The 16,000-nt window shown below is 36.3% G+C and overlaps 1 long non-coding RNA gene across 1 annotated transcript; it reads left to right on the top strand.

Moving 5' to 3' along the window:
• The first annotated feature begins 14,419 nt into the window (after positions 1 to 14,419).
• LOC122288946 lies at positions 14,420 to 15,570 on the top strand. Its single transcript, XR_006236060.1, has 3 exons — positions 14,420 to 14,469; positions 14,545 to 14,580; positions 14,870 to 15,570. It is a non-coding gene; the product is annotated as an uncharacterized LOC122288946 (long non-coding RNA).
• Positions 15,571 to 16,000: the final 430 nt, after the last annotated feature.

Consider the following 16,000-nt stretch of genomic DNA (forward strand, 5'->3'; position numbering starts at 1 on the left):
TGAATGCTTGAGATAGATAGGTGTTCATCTCATTTGTTACTACTTTCTTCATTGGTGCCAGGCACTCTTCAATTCTGGTTAGGCAAGAGGTAAACAAGTCCTTGAAAAACAGTTGGAAAATTTGACTATTAGTGTGAGGGTCCTTTGTTTCTTGGCCAGAGCTAGATAGGATCCTTGTTATGGTGTTGATCTTCTTTCTTTGGCTTGCACACTTGTGAAAAAAGGTTGTATTTCTATCTCCTTCACTTAACCATGCATGTTTGGCCCTCTGCCGCCATTTCAAGTTTTGATCATCCAGAATTGAGTTAATTTCTTGCTGCACCTCTTTGATCTCCTCAATTAACGATCCATCATTCTGTTCTTGTAGGTAGTTTAGGAGTTTAGATTTTTCTTCTAGGTTCCTACTTTGATTTTTGTATTTTAGGCTACTCCATGCTTTCAATTCCCTATGACAAATTTTGAGATTTTGCAGGGTGCTATTTAGAGGCCCATGCTGAGGAGTTCCACATCTTATTTATAAGGATGAAGCAATCCTCTTGCTTGGACCATGATGACTTGAGCCTAAAAGGCATTTTCTTGGGTTGGGTTGGGGCTAGGGGTTTGATCTGGACAAGGAGAAGTCTATGGTTAGATTGTGTGCTAGAGAGATGGTGCACTGCATAGGCATCAAAAAGATTTAACCATGGGGAATTACCACAAGCCCTATCAAGTCTCTCTTTGGTAAATTGGCCCCCTTCTTGATTATTAGACCATGTAAAGTTGTCACCAGTGTAGCCTAAGTCAAAGAGACCACAATCATTGAGTGCTTCTCTAAATTTTACTAGCTGACTATAAGGTCTAAAGTAGGGGTGGGCAGCGGGGCCCCGCACCCCGCTACCCCGCCCCCGTTCGCCCCGCCCCCGCACGATGGGGCGGGGTACACCACCCCGCATGGGCCGGGGCGGGGGCCCCCGCCCCGCATCTAGTCCCCCTAGCGGGGGCGAGGGGCGGGGAGGGCCCAACCCCGCCCCGCCCTCACCTATATATATATATTATATATATATAAACATAAATATTTATATATACAAAAACATAAATATATGTTTATATATATAAATATATATTTATATTTTACAAATTGTGTATATATAAATATATATATTATAATTTGTTAGACTTGTTCACAAATTATGCATTAGCAAATTTAAAAACTATATAGTTTAAAAACTACTACACTACAACTTACACAAAATATGCATTAGTAAATTTAAAAATTACATCATTTTTAAATTATAGTCATATTTACAAAATTTAAATTTACAATTTAGATCTAAAAATATATTTTTTATCGCTTTTAGATCTAGAAATAATTTTTTAAAATAATAAAATATAGTTAATATTTTAAGTGAAAATAAGGCGGGGCGGATTGGGTATCCGCCCCGCACCCCGCCTAGCGGGGCGGGGTACCCCGCCCCGGGGATGTGGGGGCGGGTGGCGGGGAGGAAAATCCCACCCCCGCATGGTGTGGGGCGGGGTGCGGGGAGGGGGCTACCCCGCACCGTATGGTGCGGGTAGCACCCCTAGTCTAAAGGATGCTCCAAACTTTTCCTTCTGATGAGTGATCTCATTGAAGTCACCCAGATAGAGCCAATGGATGTTGGACTCAGGTGTTAAGGCTTCAAGGAGTCTCCAACTTCCAATCCTTTTGGAAGTCTTGGGGTGGCCATAGAAGCCAGTAACCTGCCATATTAAGTTCTCACTAGGCATTTTAGGGTTGAGATATGCCAATTGGTGTAGGTCAGAAGTTCAATATCAAAATCTGAATTCCATAACAAGGCCAGCCCACCACTTCTCTCTCTACTATCAACACTGAAGCAGTTGTCAAACCCCCTTTTTAGTTTTATTTTTTCCATCTTGGTTCTATCACACTTAGTTTCAATGAGGAAAACTAAGTTGGGATGCTTTAACCTCACCAGTTGGTGAAGTTCATGAATTGTTCGAGGGTTCCCAAGCTCTCGATAGTTCCAACTCAAGCATATCATTGGGGCTGGTGGGATTGCAAAGCAGTCTCCACCATGGATTCCTGTTTGAGGCTCAAAACAGGCATGAGTTGGGGCTTGAATTTCTTGTTGGTTATACTAGAATGAGTGGTCAGCATATCAATGGCAAGTCTCTTAGCAGAGTCTTGCAAAGGGTGGAGTGGTATATTGTTTGAGATGTCAGAAAGGGTTGTGCCATGGCCTCTGGCTTTCCTTTACCTATTTCTCTTTTGTTTAGAGTAGGTGTGTTTAGGGGTTGAATTCTCAAGATCAACTATGGTAGGACTAGAGAGATGACCAGATTTATAGGAAGTTGGAAGGTCTGGTACTAGCGAAAGGTCAGACAGCTCCATGTCCTCGTTGATAAAGACTAAACTAGAAGGGGGTAGGGGACTAACCAATTTGATCATGTTGTTAGGCACTTTGGAAAAGTTGTTCTGTGTCTTGCTAAGCAAAGCAGCTGGGTGGCGTGTCCTGAGTTCCATGGCAACAGAGGTACTGTTCTTAGCAACTTGGGCCTGAGCTTTTTGTAGTACAACACATTTTTCAACAGGTATGGTGACATCCTGGTTTTCAGCTGCATTCCTTAGTACGTGTCACTGTGATGACAGGTGATGGGGGATCACCATTTCTTGTACTTCTGACATCTTGTTCCTTAGAGCTCCCCCTCCATGAAGGTTCCTCGTGGTTGGTTTTAGTTGAGCCACCATATTTCTTGGGGGAAAAACTGTTGGACATAGATGGTGAAGCACGTAGCCAAAGTCCATATTGATGCTTGTCCTGAGATTGTTGCGTTGGAGCTGAGAAGGTTTCCTTCCCATGCATTAAGAGACCATAGTTGAAGCAGATATTTGGCAAGCGCTCGTATTTAAATTCTATCCAGTATTGCCGGGCACCAAGTCTAATGAACTGTCCTCTTGGGAAAGGCTTGGTGATGTTGACTTCTACTCTGGATCTTAGACAATTTCCCCAACCAAAACGTGTAGCGTCTACCTTAATATCTAGCACTCTTCCCAAGCTAGATGCAAGGAGGCTTCCCACTTCCTTGTTCATTCCTGCAAAATGGAGGTTGTGGAATTGTATCCAGAAAGGCTCTATCTTGAACTATACCTCTGAAGGGGAGAGACTGCCATCAAACTCACTTAAACAGATGAGGTGTCGATCGAAAGACCAAGGTCTTCCTCTCATCACCTTCTCTTTGTTGGCCATGAGTTGAAATTCCATTAGAAACTTATTCAAACCAAAGTCTTTGAAGGTGAGCCATCCCTCGGGGTTCCATACTTTTGCTAAGGTGGTTTTGAAAGCTTCTCTATTAATGGTTCTATCATTGAAAACCATGGCCAAGAGGCACTGCTTGCTTTTAGAGCTTGTTGGATAAGTTAGCTCTCCAGTAATGGCCTTCCCTTCTTGCTCTGTATTAGTAAGCTTTACTGACTCCCGTATGTGGGAGAGGTCTTCATCCATCCTGTAGAAATCTTTGACATTCACAAGTAGTGAGACACCAGCTTTGTCTCAAGCAAAGCAAGAACCTCAAGAAGAGGAAACAACCTCACCCTGAAGAGAGGAAAAAAACCTCATCTTGTTAAAGATCAGGAGAGGACCAGTTCCAACTTTGGGTACGTCTAGTAATAAACCATACGATTCCGGTGATTTAAAAAACCTTTGGCTTCAATAATTCATCAAAACCCATGCTAACAAGTCATCCATAGAAGATGAACAACAACGTGTTGAGCTTGGCAAGATGAAGGTGAACAATAGCGTGTTTTGGTTAGAAAAAGTGAAAAAAAATTAACAGCATGTTGAGCTTGATGAAATGAAGTGAACAACAGCAATCAAAATGAATTTGGGGCTTGAAGAAGGTGAGAATTGAGAAACATCGTGTTGATGTTGGAAAAAGATTTGACAAAAAAGGGAAAAAAGAAAAGAAAAGATAGCTGGCGACAGTAGACTTGCAAGCTAATTCTTGTTTAGATTTTGAAAAGAATAAAGATAAGGATCCGCTAGGATCTTCCGCTCTTAATTTTTTTTCCTTTTTTTAGTGATTAAAAAAATATTATTTAGTATTATTATGAATTTTTTACTTTTTATAAAAAATATTTAAAAGTATAAATATATATATATATATATATAATTAACCTAGCGGGTGGCTCTCGAATCACCCTTTTGAAAAACCTAAAAAAAACTACACTATAGTGGGCTGTCATTCTTATTCTCTCATAGTCAAGGTTGAAGAGACGGTGCTCCTTCTGCTAGCCTTGCAACTATTAAAATAAAACTAAAAAAATTACACGCTGGCTACCAGTGTACCACTTCTTTGTATGCGGTGTAAGTGTGGAAACTACACAAAAGAGTTCTAAACTTTTGTATGATCCAGAATCACAAAGGAGAAACTATTGGAAAGTTTGTAGATTCATGTCTACAAGATTGAGGCATTGATAAAATCTTTCCTGTTACAGTTGACAATGCTTCCTCAAATGATGTTGCCATTGAGTATTTGAGAAAGTTCGTAGGAGGTCATTTGTTCGAAGGGAAGTATATTCACATTAGGCGTTGTGCTCATATAATGAACCTCATTGTGAATGATGGATTAAAAGATTGTGATGATTCAATCACAAGGGTGCGCAATGTACGTAGTAAGGTATGTTAGATCATCTCCCGCAAGAATGAAGAAATTCAAAAAGTGTATAGAGAAGGAGAAAATTAATTGTACAAAATTGGTATGTCTTGATGTTTCCACGAGATGAAATTTGACTTATCTAATGCTAAAAGTTGTAGAAACATATAAAATTTACGATTGGAGGAGGATGATGATTCTTTTTTTTTTTTTTTTCATTATTGTTGTAGTGTGAACTTGGGCCCCCCTAACTCTAGTGATTGGGAGAGAGTTAGAGTATTGATAAAGTTTTTGAAGATTTTTTATGATGCTATTGTGAGACTTTCTGGCTCTTTGTATGTCACATCTAATGCATATTGCCAGGAGTTTTGTGGCATACAATCACATTTTTAAAAAATGAGTCAAAGTAATTATGTAGTGTTAAAATGTATGGCGGAAAATATGAAGATTAAGTATGACAAATATTAGGGATCAATTGAAAAGACTAACTTGATGATATTTATTGCTATTGTTCTTGATCCAAGATGCAAATTTAATCTTTTAGATTTTTGGTTCAAAAAGATATATGGTGGTAATTTAGTTAAAGAAATGATTGTAATAGTGAAACATTTGATGATTGACATTTACTAGGAGTATAGTAATGTGTACGAGAGTTCAAGTGGAGTTTCCTATTCTGAGCCTTATTCCTCAGTTGATCCTACTAGGATTGATTTTGATTCTCAACAGAATTTTTGGATTGAGTATGAGCAAGAAATTATTGAGTCTAATTTGATGAACAAATCGGAGATCGATCAGTACTTAGAACATGGTTGTGAGGCACAAGCTCCAAATTTTGATATTTTGGATTGGTGGAAGATTAATGAAGTAAAATATCCTATTTTGGCAAGAGTTGCACAGGACGTAATGGCCATTCCCGTTTCTATAGTTTCTTCTGAGTCAGCTTTCAGTGCAAGGGGTCATGTGCTTGATCCATTTCATAGTTCACTATCTCCAAGAATAGTCGAGGCACTTGTTTGTACACAAAATTGGTTGAAGGATCCAATACCCATTGATCTTTGTGCCTCCTTGGATAATATTGAAAGCTTTGAGGTGGAATTGAGTAATGAATTTATTTCTTATTTACATATTTATTAAACTTTTTCATAATGTTTATTTTTATATCATTTTAATAATTATCATGTGTTTTTTTAGAGTTTGGTCCGAAATCAAGTTTTGCTTATGATGATGAGATTGAGAAGTAACTCAAGTCTTATGGTATGCATGAATGGTATGATTTTCATTTTCACTCCTTTGTATATGATTTTCATGAATTAAAATCTCTGATTTGATCTTCCCCCATATTAGTTTCTAAACCTTTGATACTGGATTTGTAGATTCACTTGAAAATTTCTTATATTATTTCCTTTATTGAAAGAAGGAACAGCTAAAAGAAAAGGCACCAAAAGCTTGGCATGTGGATGGATTAAGTGCAGATTATGAAATGGACGAGGCCCACAAAATGGTAGATTAAAATGGAATGTAGGTAGTAGCTTTGGAAACCCAAGGATGAGTGGAGGTTTTCGAATTATAAGAGATGCTGGGGAAATTTTGTTGTTGCCTTCTCAACAAGTTATGGAATTGGTTTTAATAGTTTGGTAGAGGTTAAAAGCTATGATGGATGACTTATTTCTTTGTTTGAACTCATAGAAGATTGAACTCATAGAGGATTGGCTGCATGTTTAGGAATTCCCTAAACGGATTTAAGTTTTGAAAAAGCAGGAACTCCCTAACAGTGATTGTATAGAAAAATATGTTTATTTTGCAGTTTTTCTCTTGATAGCTTTGTACTAGTGTTTTGCTCACTCCTTAAGTAATGAAATGATATTGATTCGTATGGAAAAGAGACCAAACTAATAGAGTGTTGTAGAATTTGATCAAAACAGAAATGAACTCAACTGCAAGAACTGATTTAAAAAAAAAAAAAAGATCCTATCCGTCCGTATAGACCCACATGTACGGATGAGTCGGGTCGGTTTGGCACGTTTTGGTAGCCGAGTCGGGTTGGACCAGGCACAGATCCGACTTGGCTTCATCAAGTTGCAAGCCTAACTACCACTTCTCAATATGTGATGTAAGCGGCCTCTCAATATAGGGGTGTAACCAGTCTAGTTTGGTCCGATTTTGGACAAAATTTAGGACCAAACCAGTATGCACCCATTTTACATTTTTTTAAACCGATTACGCATCAGTTACTTTCCTAAACCGGTACTCCGATTTTACCGGTTTTAATGTATTATATTATATATTATATAATAATATTATAGTATATGATACTATAGTGATAAGATATTGTAGTATATTATAATATATATTATAATTGTATTATAGACTATAATTATATATTATAATATATTATAATATATAGTGATATAGTATTAGTATAACTATTAATATGCACTATATAATATTAGTATAACTATTAATACAATAAACAAAATGATATAAGATTTTAAAATTTAATATTATATTAATTAGTTATTAATCATATAATACAAAACTATTTTATATATAGTTATATATTATATATAAATTTATATACAATATAAAAAATTATAATATATATAAACCAGTCCGGTTCGGTTTTAGCAAAAGAAAAATTGGAAACGAATCAATTTTGACTAGTTTTAAGAAAAATAAAATCGGTACCGGACTGAACCAAACTTGGGACTGGACCAATCCCATCGGTTTGGTCCTGTTAATCAGTTTATCGATTTTTTTTTTTTACATCCCTAGTAGCAGAACTTTTATTAATATAATTATAATATTATTATATTACTACTCATAATGATCATTACATACTATATATTATATTTTTATTCATTTTTTTAAAAAAAATTTAATTCTATTCTTTTTAAATTAACTCATTTCTTCTACTCATTATTCATAAACTAAATACTTAACATAAAACAAGATAATATATATATAACTAGGTAGGAGCAACGTGCAAAGTACGTTTGCTTAGTTGGGTAAGACAAGATTGTTAATAAAAAATATAATTTTTTTACAAAAAAAAAAATTAATGCATAAAAATAATTAAGAAATATCTTTAGATAATGATAAGATAATGAAATATAATAATTTCATGTTTTGAGAGCACATGAAGATACCCACAAGATTATTCAATTTTGCAGAATTTGAATACTATCTGATGTTCTAGGTCTCAACAACTTACTAAAGAAAATAAATAGTAAGCAATGGCCCATAGATCAAAGCATTCACGTGTAGTTTTAATATTAAAATATAGATGTACATGATGATGTTAAAAAAAATCATGTTTATATTATATAATAAGATGGAAGGGTGTGCACAAATATATAAATCTCACATAATCACTTAAGATATACAAGCCAAAATCCTCATCCCAACATCAATTCCAATGGGCAGACCACTAAAATATCAATTGCTTGCCAACAGGAAGGAAACAAAATTATACATTACTACGCAGCTTGATTGAATGGAATAGATGCATTCGGCACAATTTGAATCCAGTATTGTACAGAACTAGATGTAGAAAAAACCAACCTATTGCACCTACCTTACAACCAACTGTAACAACTTGAAAAAATTACTTCGAAGATCCCCTAAGGAGAGGAATAATAGTGTGCGCCAAGTCAATTCTACCAAAACACCCTTTGCACGAGAATGCTAACACAACTTCATTAGAATTTAAATTGTAATTCAAGATACTGGTTTTCTTAGCCAAAGACGTAAAGAGATGAAAACAAGTACATCAAGCATTTTGCTCATGAAAAAAGAATAAGTACCTCAAGCATTTTGAGGCAACCTGCAAGCTATCCAATGAGAGTGTCTCAAGATGGTGCCTTAATGCACACATCAAAGCATAATGAACAGCATCCAACAATGTGTTTGAACACAACAATTAAGCGACCCCACAAAATCATCCAAAGAAAATGGGCTAAAAAACAAGGGGATGCTTAAGGACCGCAAGAAACCATAAACAAAGAAAAGATGAAAAAAAAAAAAAAAACAAGGGCTTGGTTGGGTCATCCTTAGGAAAAGCCTTCATTGCACGGGTCAAAGCCACCAATAATCATTAGATGAAAAAAAACAACATTAATTTCAGGATGAAACACCTTTCTTTTTATGAACAATCAAGCAAGATTACATTGCATATCAGATAATGAAGAAACTAATCAGATACCCTTTCCCCTGTGACGAGCAGCTCACTTCCTTGGAAGAAACCCAAGGGACTCGTGCCTAGGGTGCTCAAACTTCCTGTGCAATATTTTCCTCCTTCTATAACAGAAAACATCAAGCCATTAATAAACCACATAAAATGTGTCAAGTTTGATCAGTATAGCTCTATACGGACGAGTTATAGAAGCACCAGATGAATAACACGTGAACCCACTACCCAGAACCCATTACATACCAGAGAGGAAAATTAAAAAAGCGATAAAGACTGGCCCACTCACTGTATCCTCATTTGCGACCATAAATTTAGCATCTACTGTCCCATATTCAATCTCAACATCTCTTTCTTGGGATGATCTTAACGCAGGAGGAGGAGCCTGCAAAACCAAACCAAAGAAAAAATGTTAAATTTCAAATGATGATTTCGGTGAAGAAAGGGGTCTTTATAAGCTCATCACCATCAGATCTATCTGGTACTTTTCTTCTTGGTACTCTTAGCCATGGAGATCGTTGAATTCCTGCATAACATCCCCACCCACCTTTAAAAAAAAAAAAAAAGATATCCCTTCACAGCTTTACAAGCTCTCAACAGAAAAGTTCAAAAATAAAAATCTAAAATGCTCACGCTTTTTTCGCTTTCGCGTGTCGTAATTATCATCCACTATGAGCACAAATGATTCCTTCTTGGGCGATCGAGGAGGCTCCTCTTTATTCACTCCCATGGACTTCTCCTCCGATTCCTCGGTCAAAGCCTTCGAATCCGATATATGATTCCTTTCTGATTTAATTGTTGATCCCGGTTGGGCCACCAACGACGTTAGTACTGCTTGGGGGTTGGCCAAATCGTACGATGCTCCGCTATTTTCAGCAGCGGATCCCGAGCTCTTCTCCAAGTTACGGGATGAGGAAGTTTCAATTTTTACCGACTGATCGGTCTTGGCTTTCATGGTTTCTGAAATAGGAGCGTTTCTGACTGTGAAAATCGAAGCGTTCTCGTCGTCGTACTTAAATAAGAGAGAAGACGAAGAGACAAAGAAGGCAATAAATGCAGGGTTTAATGAAGTTTAATTCAAATACGATGGTCGATTCTTTACATTCACGGTACACGGCACAAATTGCCACAAACGGTGGCTTAACTGATACTTAACGAGAATAATAAAATTAACGGAAAAACAAGATTTTTCAGTAAAATAATAAAATTCTGTTTGATAGGCACTTTTTATATATAGAAGATATGTGATGTGTAGGCTTATATTTAAGTTTTTTCTAATAATATAGAGCTATACAACTCATCTTAGAACCCTTTTTAAAATTTATTCTTTTTCTTGCAAAGTACTAGCTATAAAGTATAAATTATAATGAGGTGTTTTCAGGTGTGTCCTCGTCCGGCTCTTGTATTATATATTTTGTTCTTATTACTATAAAGCTTGCTTAGAAATAAATATTAAAAAGTGTTTTTTTTTTCATATATATTACTACTACTTAGAAATAATATATAATAAATATTATATATATTATGTTATTATTAATATAAAGCTTGCTTAGAAATAATTATTAAAAAGGGTTTTTATCATATATATATATATATATATATATTCTTTTTCTAAGCAAGCAAACTTTATTTAAATAAAAGATGATATAAGTTAGAGAGGGTGGGGTTCCCCAACAAAACACCCCAAAACAACAATTACAATGCAAAAGATGTGGGGAAAAAGAAAAAGGTTTTAAGATCAATTTCTTGGTCTCTACCTAACCCCTACAAAGAGGATATCGTCTTAAAAGAAGTTTTGAAGGTAAGTGACTGCTGGAGGCGGTGCAAGCAGATGCAGATATAGTATAGTTGAAAGTCTTGAGATATTTTTTGTTGGTGAGGTCCTTAGTTTTTTTCATAAGATCACCGGTTAAGGAAAACAACAACCCGGATAGACTAGTATCAGAAAGGCAAATATGCAGTGGCGGAATAATCAACATGTGCCTCTGGAGTGGTGCGAGGACTATGCACCGATGGAATGAAGGTGAGGTTAGGTCGATCTAAAGGATTGGAGGGTGAGGAGTTTGCTAGTACAGCGTGTGTAGCTAGCGGAGCTATCAGAGTGCAGCGGCGCTTGAAGGCCATGAGTGGAAACAAGCCACGTGTGAGGTCCATGCGTCGACATTTTGGGAGCGGTTCTGCGTCTTCCTAGTATATCGGTTGAAGGGAAACGTCGTGGTGGGGCGCATGTCAACTGTTCATGGTCGGAGTGCTGCAGATCTGGGAAAATCCGAACTGGTAGAAAAGCACTATCATAAAAGCATATACACAAAAAGGTAGTGGAAATGAAGATGAAAAGGAAAAATAAATGGAGAGGAAGGACTCACCGGCAACAGCACTTGAAAGGATCGGTTTTTTTCTAGAGAAAAGACAGAGCTTCTCTATCTAAAAAGAAACGAAGTGTGGTCAAAGATTTTTTCATACTTATTACTACGTACTAGCTCCAATGTCCAAAGAATCCAACAACGGATCGGAAGATGAGATTTATCGAACAAGGAAAGGCCTTGTCGTATAGTCACACCTAGATTCACCAAGATTAATAACCAGGTCGGGCCAAGGGCAAGGTCTTGGGCCACTGCCTAAGGCCCATCCTATGGAAGCCCTAAAATGAAAGTTTGGTGTTTTCTTTTCTTTTTAAAAAAAAAAAAAAATCATTTTTTCAAAAAAAGTGACCAAGTCGTAAAGGGGATGAAAGTTTGACAAAAACTGATTAAAAAAATGTGTTTGATAAGTTTTTGTCAATTGTGAAAAGAATAAAAGTCCTAAAAATAAGGAAAATATTTTAATTATAAATAGATTACACAAAAATAAATTCACAAACTGATGAGACTTGATGTAGTATATCAGATTGTAAAGTCACTTTTATTTTAAAAGTAGATCTAACGGATTTCATGAAACCACATCAATTTGTAGGTTTACTTTATGTAATTTTTTTTATATTTGTAACAGTTCTCTAAAAAAATCAATGGCAAAAAAAAGAAAAAAAAAGTTGTGGACCAATTAATTAAATACATAAATTCACTACAAAGAATATGACTTTTTGCATCGATTTTTTATACGTGGCAAAAGAATTGGATGCAAATAAAGAGTGATTGCTTCCAAATGATGGATGGATGCACATTAACAGCGTGAGATTTCTAAAACCATGCAGATGTTTTCGCTCGACCCTCGCTCAACAGGGCGCTCGAGCGAACTCAAACAGAGTTGAAAGCTAGACCCTCGCTTGATAGGACGCTCGAGCGAAATCAGACAGAGTTGAACGCTCGACCCTCGCTCTACAGAGAGCTCAAGTGAACTCAGGTAGAGTTAAACGCTTGACCCTCGCTCGACACTGAGCTCGAGCTAACTCAGGCAGATTGGAACGCTTGACGTTCGCTCGACACTGAACTCGAGCGAACTAAGGTAGAATGTCCCGCTCAACCCTTGCTCGACACTTCGCTCGAGCCAAACTTCCAGATCACTTAAAATTTAGGGTTTTGAAGCGCCTCCTTTGATTGGAACTATAAATAGAACATCAACTTCCAACAGTTCTATTTTTATAAGTTATTTGCAGCAATATATTACTCTACTACATCAAAATTTTTTGTCACAATAAAAAAATAGGTCACTTGCATCGACTTTTAACTACTGCATCGTAATTATAGCGCTGTATAAAGTGTTCATGCATGTTTTTAATATTCATCAACGAAATGAAACTCGCTGCAATAAGTTCAAAATTCTCCCTCATATTTCTTCTCCCCCCCATCCCGATACTGTGTTTTGTATCTGTGCATTCACATCTCTCTCTCTCTCTCTCTCTCTCTCTCTCTCTCTCTCTCATGTTGTGCATTGTCGCCCCTTCCTACACTGTGCCCTACCTCGTCGTTGCTGCCTCGCCTAGCAGGTGAGTCTCTCTCTCTCTCTTTGTCTCAGTCTCTATTCAATTTGACTTAAACCCTCTCGTTTCGTCACATAGAGAAGCCTCCCTCCTCAATTCCTTCCAAAGAATCCCTCTTCTACTCTTGCTAGAGCCTTTACACTGTCTGTCCAAAAATTTTGAGCACAAAGACAGAGGCTAGCTCGCAAGAGTAGAAAGAAGCTCCCCCGAATTTGTTCCCTAGGCTGAAGCCAACGACACCCAAAGACCTAGACAAGAATAGGAAGAAAAAGAATAGCCTGTTCAAGGATTCCTGATTTTTATTGGGTTTTCCATAAGTGACTTGCCACAAAAAATATTCTTTTAACATCAAGATTTCTCTTTTGGTTCATTTTTCAGATTAACTTGGTAGTTTTAATTACAACTTGAATATTTGGTTCGGTTCTTTCACCTTCAATTTGGTGTCAGTTTCCATCGATCAATCTGGGTAGTTAGAAATGATTTTAATTCCTAATAATTGAATCTGAATTCCATTTTGTTGGTTTAGAATGACACAGTTTTAGATTGGGTTATTAGTCTAATTTCAGTTTTTGTTCTCTTTTAGATTTTTATTGGTGGGAAAAGTTATATTTGGATTGTTTTAGACTTCAAGTGAAGATCAAAGTTGAGATTTTGGGTTTCGTTCACTTTGTGTTATTTCAAATTGGTTTAGTTTGCAGGTTTTGAGTTTGTTTTCCTGTTTTGGAGTTAGAGACTGAGAAAAGGGGTCTTAGAGAGGGTAGGTGCTGAGAGCTGCAGAATTGTTTGAATTGAGTTTCAAATGGCTTCAAGGGTGAAGGTTGATGAAGACAATGATAACTTTATTGGCAGTATGTGGGTGTTGGATCAGAAGCTTGATTAGCCTATGGATGAGGAGGCTGGAAGGCTTAGAAATATGATCTTTTCAAGATTCTCTCCTGCATATTAGCATGCTATATTAATTTCATAGGACAGCAATCACTACTTGGTAATGCTCACAGGAAAATCACTACTTGTTAATGGCATTATACCTCTTTGGGTTGAGCTACTTTAAAAGCCAAGTTATAAATCAAACTAAGATTTCCAATATGTTAGTTCTTAGATTTATTGCGTCTTTTATGCCCTGGTCATTTTGATCTTTATATATGTCTTAAGAAGCAAGAAATGAATCCATGGAAAAGGTGTGTAGATGATGTTGCTGCTTCTGATATGCTCACACCATTATTGACTGTTTTTGTGCTAAGCTCATTAATTTATGTAATTGTACTGGATGTGTACATGCTAGCCTATACCATGTGTATGCATGCTATTGAATTTAGGCTATCATTAGTAGTAGCTCTCATTGTTTTATGCCATATGATTGAAGTAGTTGGATGATATGAAATACGTGCATGCCAAACCCATACCAGGTATTATCTAGTGTAAACTGATGGATACAGAGAAATTGATGGTGGTTTACTGATTTGTTAAATTTACTGCTCTTATTTTTGCTAGTCTTTCTAGTTGATTTTTATGAAAATGTTGACTTGCTATAGAGGTTTTTGATTAATGGGGTTTCCCAAACTCCTGATATATTATATAACATTTATCTTTTGAAGTTCAACTTTAAACTAACCTGGGTTGCATTTTAAAATTGCTAAAGAACTTTACCAGCAAATGCTAGCCAAGGCTTTAGCACATAGCACATTACTTTGAGTCAAAGTTGCTGTTGCTTGATGTCAGTGACTTTTCTTTGAAGGTAACATTTACAGCCATAGTCTTCCTCATCTTCATGTTGTTTAATACTTATATTTTAATTTTCACATTCTTGCAGATGCAGAGCAAATATGGTTGTGCCAAAAAAGAACCTGTAAGCTCTCTCTACTTTAAACTAAAAAAGAGAGCATTGTTTGAGTCTTTTTGAATGCTACTTTTTGTCTTTCAATCCTTGAATGCATGTCAGACATATTGGGTAGATGAAGGTTTGTTAACCATGAAGTCCAATGTAGTTGCTTTGATCGGTCCTATAAACCCATCATCACTCATTTCTGCAGTGCATCTTATTTATTCTTTGCTGCTCTTCAGTAGTTTACAAATGTTGAAGGGGAAATTCATCCAAACAGTTCTAACTGGAACTTTCCTTCATTGGCTTTCTGTAGTCGTTCAAGAGGTCCATTTCAGAAATGATAATGGAGCGAATGTCCATCTATTATCTTGGTAATGTTTAGAATGTGCTGTTAATAGCTTAATTTGTTTTGGTATTTTGAATTCCAAATTCTTGGGCTGTTATGCTGTTCGAAGTGCTGGAAGTAAAGAAAAGGTAACTTACTATTTTTAAGAGTAGTTTTTCTGTTCTCAAGTCCTTTATTTGGTGGCTGCCATATAGATTTATTCCAAATCTAGATTTTTAATGGTGAAAGTGATCTTGATTTTACCTTCTTCTATGAAGACATGCTGAAAATGTGGCTTCTTATATGTGCATATTGGTTGGTGCTCTAAAAGAAGCATGGGGAAAAGTTAATGGTAAAGATTTTTGAAATGCTCAACTTAGTTTGGTGGAACTAAGGATGATAGAGAGATGCTGAAAGTGGTTTCAATTTTCTTGAAGAAATGTGACTCACATCTGCTTCCCCAACATTCCCTTGGAAGTTAAAGCTTACCCTCCACTAATTCAGTACATGGCAAGTGTTTAGATGTTTTGGTTAGAATTTGATGGGATGGAATTTAGTTATTTATGTAATAGCACTTGACTAGAAATGGGCAACTGGCTAAGTATCTGGGTGGTTGTTGCCCATCACATGTAACATGTTATAATATATATAAATTAATGTAGATGTGGAGTTTGACTTGGCTGAATGAACGAGCAAAACATCTAAACATGTGTCAGCAATTTGTAGATACTTGTTAATAATAGTTGGATTTGTCTTGATGATTTTTATGCTCTCATGATTCAAAAGAATGCTTGCAGTTTATATTTTTGTCATGACTATACTTAGAAAATACAGGGAATGCAGTGTACATGGTGATCATGTGGTTGCAGAATGGGGTTAATCAAAAAATTTTCACATTAAATTTAGTTGTTATTTCTATGGTGCTTTGGTTGTTTTTTGTTGGACATGAAGTTATTGTGTATGCAAATGTCCATTCGCATCCAAATTTTGTTTTTGCATCGAGTTATTATTGATGCAAATAGACAAATATGATAAACTATTTGCACCAATTGCATCCAAATAAAGTTAGTTTGCATCGAGTTGTCCATTCGCATCCAAACTTTTTTTTTTTTTTTTTTG

This window comes from Carya illinoinensis, chromosome 12 (assembly GCF_018687715.1).
Source record: "Carya illinoinensis cultivar Pawnee chromosome 12, C.illinoinensisPawnee_v1, whole genome shotgun sequence".
Classification (NCBI taxonomy): Eukaryota; Viridiplantae; Streptophyta; class Magnoliopsida; order Fagales; family Juglandaceae; genus Carya; species Carya illinoinensis.